This window comes from Anser brachyrhynchus (assembly GCF_964034855.1).
Source record: "Anser brachyrhynchus genome assembly, chromosome: 4".
NCBI classification, from domain to species: Eukaryota; Metazoa; Chordata; class Aves; order Anseriformes; family Anatidae; genus Anser; species Anser brachyrhynchus.
The window spans coordinates 63950722-63966504 of record NC_137698.1 but is presented as its reverse complement, the minus strand read 5'-3'; the positions used below and the strand labels follow the sequence as shown (position 1 = coordinate 63966504).

At 38.4% G+C, this 15783-nt stretch overlaps 1 protein-coding gene across 19 annotated transcripts in view; it reads right to left on the bottom strand.

Annotated features, from left to right (window-relative positions):
• The window catches only part of LOC308194188 (uncharacterized protein), a 208397-nt gene that overhangs the window by 176123 nt on the left and 16491 nt on the right, over positions 1-15783 (bottom strand). For 18 of the 19 annotated variants that reach the window (XR_013950372.1, XR_013950373.1, XR_013950374.1 and 15 more), the window contains exons 1-3: positions 12387-12402; positions 9919-10062; positions 1820-1910 (exon numbers count right to left, since the gene is read on the bottom strand). The gene's annotated coding sequence lies outside the window, so the exon portion shown is untranslated. Of the gene's footprint in view, positions 1-1819; positions 1911-9918; positions 10063-12386; positions 12403-15783 lie in introns of those variants that run through there. The other variant, XM_080589715.1, reaches the window with a different exon arrangement.

The window sequence follows — 15783 nt, the reverse complement described above, 5'->3', positions numbered from 1 at the left end:
TCTCTCCAGAGTTAACTTCTAGCTGCTTCTACACTGCCTTTCTTCAGTAGATTAGAAAACTTCTTAGTACTGACTGTCTTCTCTGCATAATGGTATGTATACCATAAAATCAAAGCTTATCTTGGTCTCCTCTGGATAAGTTAATTAGATTTAAATCTCTATGTTTTCCATTGTAAGAGGTCTTCTTTCAGGCCACAGGTGAGATGCAGCCAATTTTTAAACTTTTTTAAACTATAAGCTCTAGAACCAGACTCAGAAGTTTAATTTGGCAGGATTACTACCAGATGAAGTGGTAAAACCTCTCTCCAGCTCTTAATCCACGTTTCCTTGTTTGCACATTTAAAGAGCACTAGGCTTTATGCCATGGCTTTGCACAAGTTGCCTACATGGACCTGCTTCATCAGCATGATTCCTAAACCTTTCACAATCCATTCACAAAGTCCCTTCCTGAACTTTAGCTGTAAAGGACAGATATCTAGTAGCCTAGACACTGATTTCTAGTAAATGCTCTACCAAGTCCAGTTGCCATAACTGATGTCTTCTATGTTGAATCTTACTATGTCTGGTGATTTAATCTCTAGAAGAAAGCTCCAGAGAAAGCTTAGCTCACGCAAGGCCTAGTTCTGGAGATACTTACAAGCACAGAGTGGACTTATTTGACTAGATTCATAACTGGAGCAGTTTAGCTCAATTTTTAGAATAAGTGGTATGAATCTCTCCAAAATTAAAATTAAAGGATCATTGACTGGTCTTGCAGATATTTGCCTGAGCCTGTCTGTTCCTTAAACTTCTAATCAATACAATGAGTATACAAATATTTATCTTTATAAGTACTTTTCATTAAAAGCTAATTATAGTATACTTCTGCAATTAATTATTATCTGCTTTAAGTAGATATCTTACAAGATTATACTTAATAAAGAGAATCAGTCATTCTTACACTCTGCAGGCTGGGAATTGTTTTAAAGATAAGTTTAATTCCAGTTAAACAAGATGTACTGTAAATGTTCCCTTATACATTCATTTGACATCCAAGTCTCTAGAGAACTTTTTGCTCTTTTTCTATGTTGCTCTGCATCCATTTTACTTCCCCTCTGGCCATCCATTACAAAGAAGAATTGGGTTGCTGTGATCAGACACCACTGCTGCAGTGCTACCCTGAGCAATCTGTTTCTCTAGCACACAGGTTCAATTCTGGTTGTTTATTGACTTTCTCTGGGTTTCTCAGAACACCTCCTTCTGGATGACTGCAGACTGACTGCACTGCCAGCCAGAGGCATGGGTCTGGATGAGGCAGAAGGAAGCCTGTCCCTAGGGGTAAGAACCCAGCAGCATCACAAACATGTTAGATTCCATGGTGAATTACACAAATAGTTAGTAACAGGTTAAATTTCCTTTCCAAAAATCATCAAAAATTGGATCATCAGAATGAACATGATAATACGTAGAAGAAAAAATGTATACAAGACTGAATGATTTTTGGTGTCTTAGTTTTCACAGTAGGAAGAAAATAATTGAAAATCAGCATTTATCTTTCTCCAATTTCTTAACTCATGTATTGAAAGCTTTTTAACCAATGAAAAAGTCAGTTCTAACTTATATTCTCCACTTAGAAGAAATACCAGTTGTGAATGAAACCTAAAGCAAACAGGGTTACTACCTCCTTATTACCGCCTGTCCTTAAAGGGTTAGAAAAGAGAGTGGTAATAATGTTTGAGCATGCTTAAATTGCAGCAAAGGAGACACAGGTTCTATTTTTTTGCCACTGCGGATAAGATCCAAAAGAATTAATCTGTGGAGAGACACAAGAATATCTCACCTTCCAAAGTCAATTACTTCCACAGAGAGAAGTTGTTATAACAAAAGCTTTCTGCTTTCAAAGTGTGAAATCAGCCTTCAACTGCACACATCTGCAAAAGGAAAAAAAAAGATCGTTAAATTACCAGACTGGTGTTACAGATTTAATATAATATAAAAAAATCTACATTTCATTATAAACAGTTTAGAATAATTTCCATACTTAATCATCTAAGTTTTACTTCAGTTTTTAAATCAATGGTTTACCCGCTGTACAACATGACAAAATCAAGGAGCATAGTACTTGTTAAGGCTCACATGCAATTGATTGACATCAAAGGGCCCTCCCAGATATTTCACTGAGATTTCAGATATAGCTTTATAAATGCACTTTGAAATGAAGCTCTGATCCCAAAGCAAAAAAAGAAATCATAAAGAAACCAAGGTATTTTCTTGATTACTGCTCAGCATTTTTTCTGTAGACGGAAACAAGACCCAGAAGCTTGTCTTTCAGCTGTTTGATTCTTTGATGCAGGGTAATGGTATTAAGATTTTAAGGGCAAAGGAGCAAATGTTAAAAAAAAAAAAAAAGGACAATAAAAATGATCCACTGGCATCAGGATAGCATACATTATTTTGGTTTTGTTACTGTTGATTTCTTTTTTACAAAAGCAAACAGTTTTATTGTTTCAACGTCTGAAAGAGGAGATGCTGTCAGATAGGCTGCTCGGATGACTGTAGAGACCAGGTCTACCATGGTGTGCTGTGACACGGTATATGCAAAACAAACTGCAAAACAGTAGTAGAGCCTTTACACTCCGGCTGGTATATTATACATCTGACCACATTGTACATCTTTGATTTAGCAGGGGAAAATTACCCAAATTATATTGTGGAAAAAAAAAAAAAAAAGCTGTTGTGGAATTTTGAGGGAACTTTTTCATTAAATACTCTAATAATGTTCAGAACTGGTTCACCTGGTGCTCTCTGAATAATAATAAAAATAAATAATAATAATAATAAAAATTTGATTAAAATACTTGATTGAAATACTGGTTTTAAGAATTTAAATCTAGATATAAGTCCAGAAGCGATATAAAAAGTGTGATTTCTGCAGTGATTGTCTGGACAATTGAAAGATAAATATTGAATTGTTCCTCACTTGTTATTTGAAGGAAAGGATTAACTCTTTTACATTAACATTTTTCAGCAAAGTTAACATTTTCTGTCATTTTAAAGATATCATTGCATGTGTTAAAGGCCCATTGGCTTCTTTTTTGTGTGGTTCTGTTTACTAGTGATGCACTATACATTAAAGGGTCTGAAATCTGTTGAAAAGCATTTATGTCCAGAAAGCACATTTATACCCTTTCAGTCCAACATATCTCATGAAACAAATCAATTTGACATAATAGACTTTGTAAAAAAAGGTGAAAATATAGAAGGACTTTTTACTCATTAACACAAAAGAAACTACTTCTGACATAAAAAAGTGTCATTTTTGTGTCTCTTGCTTAAGATGTGTAAACAACAAAGTAATCCTGAATTGTACACTGTTTCTGGTAGAAATGAAAGCCAAGTGGCCAATTTGAGCCATTTTATGTCTTTCAGATGAATAGCTGTGAGGAACATCCTTTGAGGCAGACAAATGATCTGAGACAATTCCCAAAAGGTATGATTATATATAAGCACCTGCTTGCTGTTATGATGATTCAGTCAAGAACAATTGTGAATGCTTTTATGAGTTCTGCAAAGTTATTAACCTCAGCAGAGTGCAAACCAGTCTTTTCTTAAGTGTCATAGTTCTGAAAAATCTCCAGCAACTCTCATGTTTAATATGATGAGAAAGTCTTTGTTTATTGGACTACCTAGTCCAGAAGAACAAACTTCAGACTGCTAGACTACAAAGACAGGGGTAATCAGAGAACCTGTAAGTGGATGAAACTGGGCATTGAAATGAGTCTAAATCCAATAAATATTGGATCTGTGAAAGGCCTTTTCTAGTACTCTTTGTTATCTGAGCTGCTGAAACTTAGTTTGACTACCTCCTGGCAGAGTTTCTTTTCAGATTCAGATTTTCAGATGTTCAGCAAAGCTGGCAAAGACTGTGTAACATGGGGTCCAGATTTACTTCAGCTTTAGTCACAGGATCACAAAAAAAAAATGCAGTGAGACTAACATGACATCAAGAGGCCCTTAACATGCATGTGTTTTCGATGCAATGACAATTAGACAAATATGGAGCATGAAAGGGATGGTCCAGGAAAAAAGAAATGTTATTAGTGCCTATATGCAAGATGGGCTATTAAGAAGGCTTAAATACTAGAGTGCAACAGCACATCCTGCCTTTGACTTTTCAAAATCAAAGACATTATTAAAGAGGGAAAGGCAACATTGTGTGGATATGAATAATGGACCTTTACACTTCGTGGAGACAGAAATTATGAACATATAATGAGATTAGAGTTTCTTAACAGAAAATATTACGGAAATGAATGCAGTTTAATCACAGTCCACACTAAAATGCCATGTAGCAAGTTTTGTACAAAATAGATAATATAAGAAGTAGGTATATGTAATTGACATAAAAACTTTATTATGGATTTTGTTTCTTGATGCATTTATTTCAAAGCCAGTGAGGAGAGAGACAGTGGGATATCATCATGAATAGCATTAGTCCATCATGAGCAAAGTTTCACTATGAACAGAACTCCTGAGGATGCAACAGTTGTGTTACAGCCCCATCTTAACTGAAGAGAAACATAAAATAATCAAAGTCAGGACCTTCTGTTCTGTGCTTACTGATCTCCAGATTCAATAGGAAATTTTTCAGAGCTTCAAATGTCAAACACTTGCACAGGAAGAATTTATGCATATGTAATCATGTATTTTTCTTCTTTGTGGTAGATCATGGCTATTAAGTTGCTGGACATCTTAGCTCTACACATTTACCTACAGTACAAGAAACTTTACCATGTTTGGCCTGTGTCATTGATAGCTGTGCATGTAATTTAATTCGACAAATAATATTCTCATAGGCCTCATCAGATAAAAAGCTCTTGTCTACAGAACAGCATAACCTAAATCAGCATAGCATTAGAACATGAGAACATTTATGTCCATTTTGCTACAATGTTAGTACACAGATAAAGCAGGTTTTGGTTCAGTGCTGACCACCTGGTCTCCCAGTCACACTGAATGAGTGAAGAGCGATTAGCAGAAAGACTTATTTGGTGTCTTCCATTATCACTTTTTTGCCTCTTTGGCTTCATTGCCATAGCAGAAGCTGAAATCTGCACTGCCATGGGCTCTTTTCCCACCCTCCTTTTTCTTTCTGCACTTTTAAAACTTGGTAGGACAAAGACTGATGCTAGCGTCATCCAGATCAATGATGCTTTTCAAAGGCCTTGAGTTGAGTGTGTAAAATTCCTCATGTCAGCCTGCACTTTGTAGCATACATAACCTTGATTGACATATGTGAAGTGGTTCAGTGAGCTGTGATCAACTAGGGATTAATCTGATCTTGTGTTTCATGCACAGATGAAGGGGTTGCATAAGGGAAGTCAATTTTTTTTCTGCTTATTTTTGCTTATTAGTGGAAATATCTGTCTTGTTTGCAAATGCTGTTGGTAGAGAGCTTGATATTGACCATTTCTCCTGAGTTCCATAATAGGCATGGAAGAAAAGACTTCATCTGCCTGTGGTTTGCTGCTCTTCCAGTCCGAGGCCATGCTTGGCCCAGATGCCCAGCCTTCAGACAGATCTGTCCAGCCAGCAACTGCTCACACACCAAACCCCTGCACTTAGAGCAATGTCTGTTCTCCATCACTGAAGACTGGCTGCAACCTGTATAAATATACCAAATCTAGTTTTAATCTTGCTGGTTTGTGTTCAGGTGCAGCAAAGATATGTCAACACTGGGTATGGCTCCTCAAGTAAGAGCTCGCACTCTCTGGCAGGCTTGCCAAGGGTTTCAGTGTTGAAATTCATGGCACCATCTCTTCATTTATTGGCCAGTGGAGTTAGATTAAATCTAGCTTGGCTTTGTGCCTAAAAGCAGTGCATTCATTACACCCGTTGCAATGTAAGTTTATTCCTATGGGGTGGAAACACTTTCAACTTGAGCAACTAGTTCATCACACAGCCTAAACTTTTGTGCATTCTTATTTTCCTGTTGCCACAATTTCTGCTGTGTGCTCAAAAGAGCAGTCACATTTTTCTGTAAACAAAGTGAAAATATCCCAGAACAAGTCAACTTATCAAGTGCTAAGAACAACTGGACATGGCTCTTTGATACGAATGATACAGCACCACTTTGGATACGGTTGAGTTGATGTGTTTGGTGAAGTTTGCAAAGACCTTGCGATAGATCTACCCACTTGCCAGGATCAATTCTTGAGTTACTGCCTATAGTCAGGCCTTGATTCCAACATGTACACCCAGAGCTGGTGAGGAATGACTCTGATAAAATATTATGTCAGTTGCAATTGTTGGCTTACTAAGATGTTTTGGAAAAAAAATTGTTGGGATTTTCAACAAAACATTCACAAAAAAAAAAAAACTCTTAAAAACATGATATCTGTTTAAAAGAAATTTCCAGATTCAAGTAATCGCCTGCACCTGTGTCCTAAAAAGCTAGCTATTTTGCAGAGGATATTTCTCCAACATCATTTGCTAAATGCAAGGTAAAAATGTCTGAAATCAGGATAGTAATCATAGGGTCAAAAAGCTGTTTCCCACTGAGTATTGAACACATATATGTGCAAAAGGTTGGAGGGGTTCACAACAGCTGATTTTAGCCCTTTTATATTTGGCAGGGATGGGGTTGGGGGAGAAATTTTGGAGCACATTATCTCTAAATAATCCCAGATTTTGGCTCCAAGATTTGTTTTAAAGAGAGCAAAGTAATTGCAGTTTTCCAGTTAACCTTATTCTATACATGCAAGCTTTAACCTTCACTTTATTTGCTGAATGGGTGGGTCATGACTCATCGACATAATCTCTTCAAAGTCTGCCAGCCTGGGTGCCTTCCCTAATGATATTGCTTGTTTTGTGCATTGATACAGTGACAGTTGAGAAAAATGCTTATTCTTTGAAAGGTCAGTGTACAGCTTAATCTACATCAGAGCAATCACTTTCTGCAAAGCCTATTGCTGAAACATAGATTTTAACCTTTTTACATCTCAACTTTTCAGTTTTCTTTTCATTTACTGTGCTCTGGACTGACATACCAGCTATTTGACATTAAAGTTTGAATTCCTCTCTCCAAAACGGTAAGTTTGGTAAGGTCAGGATTATATCTGTTCTTCCTTATCCTCAAGAGTATTTTAATGAAAGACCAGCATTACACAGCTCAGTGCTAAAAGGATAATAGAAACTGCAGAGCACAGCATTCACAACTCCGTTTTATGAGGAGAATCAAAGCCAAAAGTGCTCTGATTTTTCATTACAAATACTACTTTACGTCCTGTTATGACTGGACAAAACCTTGAGAGATCTTTCTGTCTACCCACCTGCACTATTGTTTTGCTGCAATTTGCCATCAAGTTGTAGTCAGTAAGTAACTCAAGGCAGAACTGAACTTGCTCAGTACAGAGTATGCAACCAGCATTGCTGGTAACTAAATTAAATTAACATTGCTCTGCGTTAAGGCCTTTAAGACAGTATTGTGCTCTTGCAAGTGTTTCAAGCTACATGGGAACATACACATACACAAACAGAAGGAATACTTACTGTTGGAAAAACAGTCTTTTGATTTTGGAAGTTTTTTCAAGATAACAAGAGGAATTATTCAGGTGGGACAGATGTAGAGGTACAAACATTTAATAAGGCAATCAGTAGAAAGGCAGTGAACCAAATAGAATCCTACCATATGACTCTACTGAAATTTATTGTGTGAATTAAATAATACAGTTCAAAACCTTTCTACATCACTTTACTGTTCTCCCTTGGCACAAGAGAATGAATTAGACAGCTGTCACCTTGTCTGTAAATAATGTTCAAAGCTAATTTCTTTGAAGAAGTTCCTTTATGTGCACTTCAGTAAGATGAATGTAGATAATTAAATATTAAGATATTTAAATCAAGTTGAATATAGTCCACAGCCAAAGTAAATTACTACCTTGTACTGAATCTTTATCACATGAATCTGCTTGTTTTGTTTTGCTTTGTCTTACTCAATTCAGAAAGCAATACCAAGGCATTGTCACTAGTTTTGGTTACAGTGTTCAGATGACGTCCTCTTTTCTGTCACACTGCCAGTCTTTTTCCCTGACTTGTATCCTGCCTGACTTGATGTGAGGTGCAAGAGGTGAGGATCACATTCTGATGCTCAGTTGCATTCTCAGCTTTGTACCCACAACAAGTTACTGAGCAAAGCACTTCTGAGGTCAGGGGAACAACCAGAAGCAATGCTCACTATGCAAACAGCAAAGCCAGGGAGAAAGATGGCCACAAGTCCTGACTGAAACACCAAATATTAAGAAAGTTCTTCAAGATATTTTAATGCCCATCAAGGCAATCAGGATGTGGGCATACAGTAACCTATTTCCACATCATCAAAGTCAAGGGGAGCTTTGTGACTGGGCTTTGTCTGATGCATTAAGATGGGGCACACTGTGTATCTGTTTTAGCAGGAGGAGATGGTTAGCTAGGTGCACCAGAACTGAGCCCATGACCCAAGCTGTGATATACCATTGAGCTATGTTCACTAGATTTATCGCTTACTAGTCAAAAATGTATGTCACATGAAAAGCAATACAGTACATTAACTGATTGGGAAATTGTTCGGTATGAACTCAGTAAATCAAATATGGTTACTTTTTATTCTATGAATTTTATGCTACATTCTTAAACATTCACAGACTAAGATATTTTAGAGCCACAAATCATTTGTAGCCATCATCAGCCTACAAACGTGACCTGACTCTACAGGGAACCAGGCACCTATAGCTACCTAAGGTAAAATTTAGTTCATACTTATGATGTTAGTATTAAAATGTTGGGAGGAGAAAAGTGGGCACATGTGTAAGTTCTCAATTGTAGCAGCACTGCATGGAGGTGAGAACAGCAGAGCTGTCCAAAAATGGCACTGTTTTTCCTTACTTCCAAGCTGTTTGGTGTACCATACGTTGTTATGTCAAGTCATCCCACATGCAGTCTGGTTTCGTTTGATTTTTAAGAGTCTCACACTCCCTGGGTCAGGAGAACACTGCCAAAAAAATATATTTAACAGTGATAAGAGAGAGACTCTCCATTTGCATTCCCTTTCTGTACCTGCAGCCCATAGTTTAACAGAGGGGAATGAAAGTGGGTAATGTATGGGGATGGTGAAAAATAAAAGCTTGTATAGAAACAAACAAACAAAAAGGCTATATTCCTTAACGGCTCAATTCCAGACATCCTAATAATAAAATATGTTTAATTGGATATTGTTCTAGTAAGGAAGATGTAGCATCATTTTGGAATGGCATTGCTCCACTGCAACACATTTGCAGCCTTTCCATTTCAGTAATTAAGTTATTTATTGGAGAAGTACTCTATAAATTCCCCCCAAACAGGCTGTAAAGAACAACATATCCACACATAGTGTATGAGTGATTTATAGGGACCAGTCACCTTTAAGCTATGTAGCAAAATAATGATTCCTTCAAGTTAGATGGCTAGTTTTAGCGACATGTATACTAAACAGTTGCCATGTAATACCTCCCTGTAAACTGATACATGGCAAGTTGTCATTGCTCTTTGCAGTATAAAAATTGCGACAAACATACTGAAAGAATGATTTGTTTTCTCTTTTAGCTGACTGTTCTTTCAGAACTGTGAGGGGAATGGCAAGCATGTTTGTAATTAAAGATAACACACAATTCTTCTGTGTTATCATTTTACCTACAAAACCCCAGGGTAAAACAGCTTTAGCATGAAAAGAAACACATATGGAGCTGCTGATGGGATATTCTCTACTTGAAGTATGGCTTAGAGAGAAGAAAAATTTGAGCACAGATCCTAACAATAGAAAAATAAATAGGATTCCATCTTATGCCTCTGTCTGCTCAGTATTCTCATATAATAGCTATCTCCAAACAAAGTGGCACAGTAAAACTTTTTGTGGACTGCCATTACCTGCTGTTATCATCTTGGAAGACAGGACTGCCTGTAAAGCACCGTCTGCAGTGGTCAGCAAACCTTTTTAATGTGTGGAGTCTTTCAGGTATTCACCTTCCGCAAAGGCTAGGCCAAGGCAGTGAGAAGGTCTTCTGCTGACTCCTGTGGACACATGGAAGTGACTGAGACAATAGGAAAATGTGTGCTCTTAGGAAAACATCAGACTGGCATGCAAAACATGCAAATTAGCTCTGAAAAGCAGCACAGTGGTGTTAATGTCTTCCAAACAGCATACATGTTAACAAGAAATTTTAACTGAAGATAACATGATTAAGATTTGCTTTTTCCACAGAAACCGATGAAAACTCTTGAGTATTTTTCAGCATATACGTAGCAGACATGCTACATCTGTTCTGTTGATATGCCTGAGACATCAGTCTGCAATCCAGATGTCACCCTGTTTTCAGTTGTATATAGGCTTTTGAGACCTCGCTCTTCGGTAGAAACAAGGTTGCATGACATGTCTCAGGAATGAGCCCTTGGTATCCAATTTAGAAATCAGACCAGCTCTTCTCATAAATAAGGATTATCTCACCACAGTTACCTCTCACTCTTCCCAAGTTAAATAATCATAGCTGTCTGGTTTTAAAATTTACTAAATCTTGACCCTGGATTTAAATTTTTTCAGACCTTTGGAATATTTAGATAAGTATTTTTGTTCTGATCAATCTTTATATTCTAATAAAAAATGTCACACAGTTTTGCCAGTTATGGAAGCAATCTCCATACCTATGCCTTAACTGGAAAAACTGAGCACCAGTTCATTACACTCCAATTTATTAACATGCCTCAGTAACTCCCAATGGGAACCAGGCAAAGGTTTTCACAGGAGCGTGGAAAAACATTTTGAGAACACAATAACAATCTGGTATGTGACATCTTTTAGACACTATAATGGAAAAGACCGTGGCAATTTTATGTGGACTTTATGGAAAATAATGAAGTATAGAAAATGTATGAGTAGAGCACTGTCAATGAAACTCTGCAATCAGATTATTTTTCTCCCAGGCTCTAACTCCTGCTTCATGATGCATAGCGTATATCACAACCTAGTATTTCCCAGTAGAGCCCACAACAGTGAGAACTATTGATTAAATGTTAACCCCTTTACTTGAAAAGTTGAAATTTCACAAAGTGCATCCCATTACCAGCCATGGTAATATGTCTGAAAGATCAACAATTCCAAACAGTTGCTGCAACATGAATCTTTATTTGTGGATTGGAATTTAAATTAAAATAGTTGATGCTTACTTTCATTGTATATAGTAGTAAAACAAGAATGCTTCAGTATATGGTATTGGATACTCTCTATGCAATTTAAGCATACGCACACAGGTATATATTTATGTAGTAGTGATATAATATCAAATTAACAAATTGCAAATTACTAAAGAATAAATATCAATCATCAATCTGCTTATGCAACTCAATATACTGTCATGCTAAAATGTGTATGTGTGTTTTCAACCACTCACCACATTAAAATTGGCAGTTTCTGATAATTGGTTATTTGCATATGTAATTATGGGATTTGCACACAAACTCTAAGTGTATAAATGTGCATTTCTTTCTAACCTTAGAGTAAGTTAGTTTACTCTGAATTTCTTCATTGGTTTTCTTCTGAAATTCAGCTTCTTTCCTAACAATTTTTTTTTCCTAAAACCTTGACATCTTATCTGTAAGTCAAGCTCACATGTTTTCATTTTTTCTGATGAAATATTTATGAGAAGTAGGATTTTCTTTATCTGAAGAAAATATATAATTTAAGTCAGAAAACGTTCAGCTCCTACAAGCATAATTGGCAAATTTAGAAATAGGCAATTCTCAAAATATTCATTCAGATGAAAATCTCTGGGGTTCACACAGCAGAGTAAAAATCTCAAGGTTAAAAACACTGGAATTCTCTGTAACGCATTCTCTGGGTGGATACTTTTGACTTCATTACACAACAATGATTTTATTCAGTGTCTTATACTAAGGATGCTGTTAACAGAGAGGGCTTCAAGCCAAAAACATGAAGTTTGGGAAATTTTAGAACTGGGTCAAAACTTTGTAGTTTTGTCCATTCACTGGGTTATTTATATATTTATTTGTTTGTTTGCTTGTTTGCTTTTACTGCATAAGAAAATAATATTGATTGTAAGCATTGCTATTTGTTTCATTAGTGCTCTAGACACTAACACTTGAAGACATTTAGATGCCTCCTTTCACTAGTGTTGTGGTTTAACCCGGCCAGCAGCTAAACACCACACAGCTGTTCACTCACCCTCCCCCCTCCCTCTCTGGGATGGGGGAGAGAAACAGGAAAGTGAAGCCTGTGAGTTGAGATAAAGACAGTTTATTAAGACATGAAAACAATAATAATAATAATAATAATAATAATAATAATGTGTGTGAAACAAGTGATGCACAATGCAATTGCTCACCACCCGCTGACCGATGCGCAGCCTATCCCCAACCAGCCGGCCCCCCCACCCTGGCCAGCCACCCCTATATATTGTTTAGCATGACATCAGATGGTATGGAATACCCCTTTGGCCAGTTTGTGTCAGCTGTCCTGGGTCTGTCCCCTCCCAGCTCCTGCTGCACCCCCAGCCTGCTCGCTGGCAGGACAGAGCAAGAAGCCGAAAAGTCCTTGGCCTGGTGTAAACACTGCTCTGCAACAATTAAAACATCAGCATGTTGTCAGCGCTCTTCTCATCCTAATCCAAAACATAGCACCCTACCAGCTACTATGAGGGAAAATTAACTCTGTCCTAACTGAAACCAGGACAACTAGAAGTTACCTCTTTAATATATCAGAGGATAGATGTGTCTACATTTCCCAGTGGCACCAAATAAAGACACAGCATAATGAATCAGTGTGTAAAGCATTGTTGTATCTGCCTTAGAAATATTTGTAGGACATTCTAAAAGCATCTTCAGCAACGCACTCAGTCAGAGCCTCTATACATCAAATACATGTTTATGCAGTAACCTATAAGGTTACTCCTTTGGAAAGTCCTTACCATGTTGTAGTCAATAGCAACAATATGATGGCTTTCATTTATCAGGAGCAGTGTAAAACCCAGACACTGTACTAAATAAGGTGGGAAGATAGGACAAGTCCTCCAGAGTTGTACTTTTCATTACAGGGGTGTTCCACTGTAGTGGATTTTATGAAGTTGGGATTTTATGCAGTGTGCTTTTGATTTCTTATTTTTTATCTATATCTATTCAATCAACCACTTTAATTTACTCTCTGGGCAGGCTGCTAGTTACTGAGTGACAAGTTTCCAGTGCTTGCAAACAGGACACAGCAATATTCATCATAGAGAAAAGATATGCCTTCAAACGCTTTCTGCATTCTTGTTTTCCCCACCCCACAATGTATTTCTTGGGTATGGTGGTTATTTTCGACACTACAGAAAGGAGAAGATAGTAGTCAGAGGTCCTTTTACATTTTTAGGAGTCTCAGTATGTTGCTCATAATGATACAGTGATTACTGAACATTACAAAGGTCCAACTTAATCAATGAACAAATTACAATGAATATCAAATCTATAGGCAAAAATTATTTGTTACCACTACACAAATCCATCTGGAGGCTTTGTTGGAGAAGGTGTCACAACAGTTTGCTAAAATTTCTCACTGGATTGCTTTAAAACACAAGCTAGCTGGGCAGCATTGCACAAGCAGGGAAACCAGGCAAATGGTGCCTCAATTCCCTTTGCTCTCCTTTAGTTCTCTGTACAAGGAAATCAGCCACAGTTTTTGTCCTCAGTAAGTTCACTATGCAAAGGGACAGGTCAAAGCAAAACATGGGAATGTGGTTCCTGGGGGTATTTCTCAGTGTGAACACTCTTGGTCTGAGCCTGGGCGGATCAAGCTTGCTGTTCTTCCACTGCCTCATCTGTACAACAACCAAGAATAAAACTAGGTGCCCCAGCTCTCCTTCTATTTAGAAAAAAAAAAAAAAAAAAAAAAAAAGGCCCCAAACAGACCTTATGTGAATTTTAGGCAGCAGCAGCCACGGTTACAACGCAGCTCTGTCCCCCCACCCAAGGTGGCCTGCTGTCACTAGAGCTGCTTGGAGCACCCACAAGGTGCCAGCCCACCCTGTGCCACCCAGAACCTGTCTTTGTCCCAGGCCCAGGTGTTAACTAAGCAGGGTCATGCTGAGCCCCCAGTGCGTGATAGAACTGTAGAATCATAGAATGGTTTGGGTTGGAAGGGACATTAAAAAAATCATCTAATTCCACCCCCCTTCTTCCCCCTCCTCTCCCCTGTGCCATGGTCCACACCAATAAAACAGCCCACAGCATGTAGAAGGCACTGGCAGCACTGGGCTCCTCGCAGAAGAGGGAAGCATTAAGTGCTTCCTTTCTATGACACTGCCAGTAGCATGGCCACAGCCACCTCTCTCCCACCGTGTAATATGCAAGGTTTAAAGCATGCACACAAGAAGTGGGAAATCTGGGTTTTTAAACATTAGGAAGAAGTTCTTTACTCAGAGGGTGGTGGTGAGGCATTGAAACAGGCTGCCCAGAGAAGCTGTGGATGCCCCATCCCTGGAGGTGTCTAAGGCCGGGCTGGATGGGGCTTTGGGCAACCTGGTCTGGTGGGAGGTGTTGGCAGGAGGAGGGTTGGAATTAGATGATCTTTAAGGTTCCCTCCAGCCCAAACCGTTCTATAATTCTATGACCCTTTCAGACACTGGAAAACCAGGTTTTTCCATTTCCGTGGGAAATGTCTTGAGAAGCCCAGAAATTTTCCTGGGAAGTGCCCAGACCATTAGGCTGTGATTCAGATGGGACATTTAGTTCTCCTGCTGAGGCTGTGACGTGAGACAGGCGTGGAAGATTGATGGAGCTGAAAAGAGAAGGTAACAGACAGGAAGGAGCCTGGTACTCACTGGAACTCACTGCTGCTATGCTGCAGAGAGCAAAAATACAAATGTGCTCCAGAAAGGATTAGACCAATTCAAAGACAATAGGTCCATCAGTACCTATTCAGTACAAAGGCAGAAACAATTTCATCTTGTTCAGAGTCTCAAATCACTGATTGCTGGGTGAAGATGCATATCAGTAGAAGGATATTTCCACTTTTGTCTTCTTTATCATATTCTTACCTGAACATTGACTCAAAACAGGGGGCTGGGTTAGGCAGACTTTAGGTGTGAAGCAGAAAGGCTGTTCTACTGGACCTTCTTCAAGGCAGGTGGTTCCAGCTCCCAACACACTTTACATATTTTATACTAAACAGTAATTGATGAGAAGGGTAAAGAGTAAGAATAACAATAGAAACAATCCTACAATAAAGGTCAACATCAAGCAAAATCACCAGAGAAACAACTGGGAATGAGGGGACTTAGTTCAACCTTGACACTACATTAGAACTTAGTGCTCCTGATGTGCTTGCAAATATGCCATAGCATGCCATTTTGGCTGGCTGCGGTTGTGTGATGAACCCGTTTGTCACAGGGAACAGAGGACAACACTCATTTCACATAGACCACTAAACATCTGACAGATGATAATGACTTCATGTCACAGATGACCCAAAGGTGAAGGTCTTCACATCTCATTACACAGTCCCTTCGCTGTCCAGTAATCCCAAGTACTTTTTGTCAGGCCCACACTTTTGTGTCAAGTAAGTAAGCTTTCGATCATGCAGAATATTTCTCTCCTTTGGCCTGATCCTTCCTTCAGGACAGGAAGCCCCTCAAGGCTTTTCAGGTCTAAGCTGCTGTATTTGGAAGGTTATTTTCACTGGCTTGCAAAGCCTGAAGCAGCATCACTAGTCCCAAACACACAGAGCTCTAATTGAAACCGTTCCCAGCA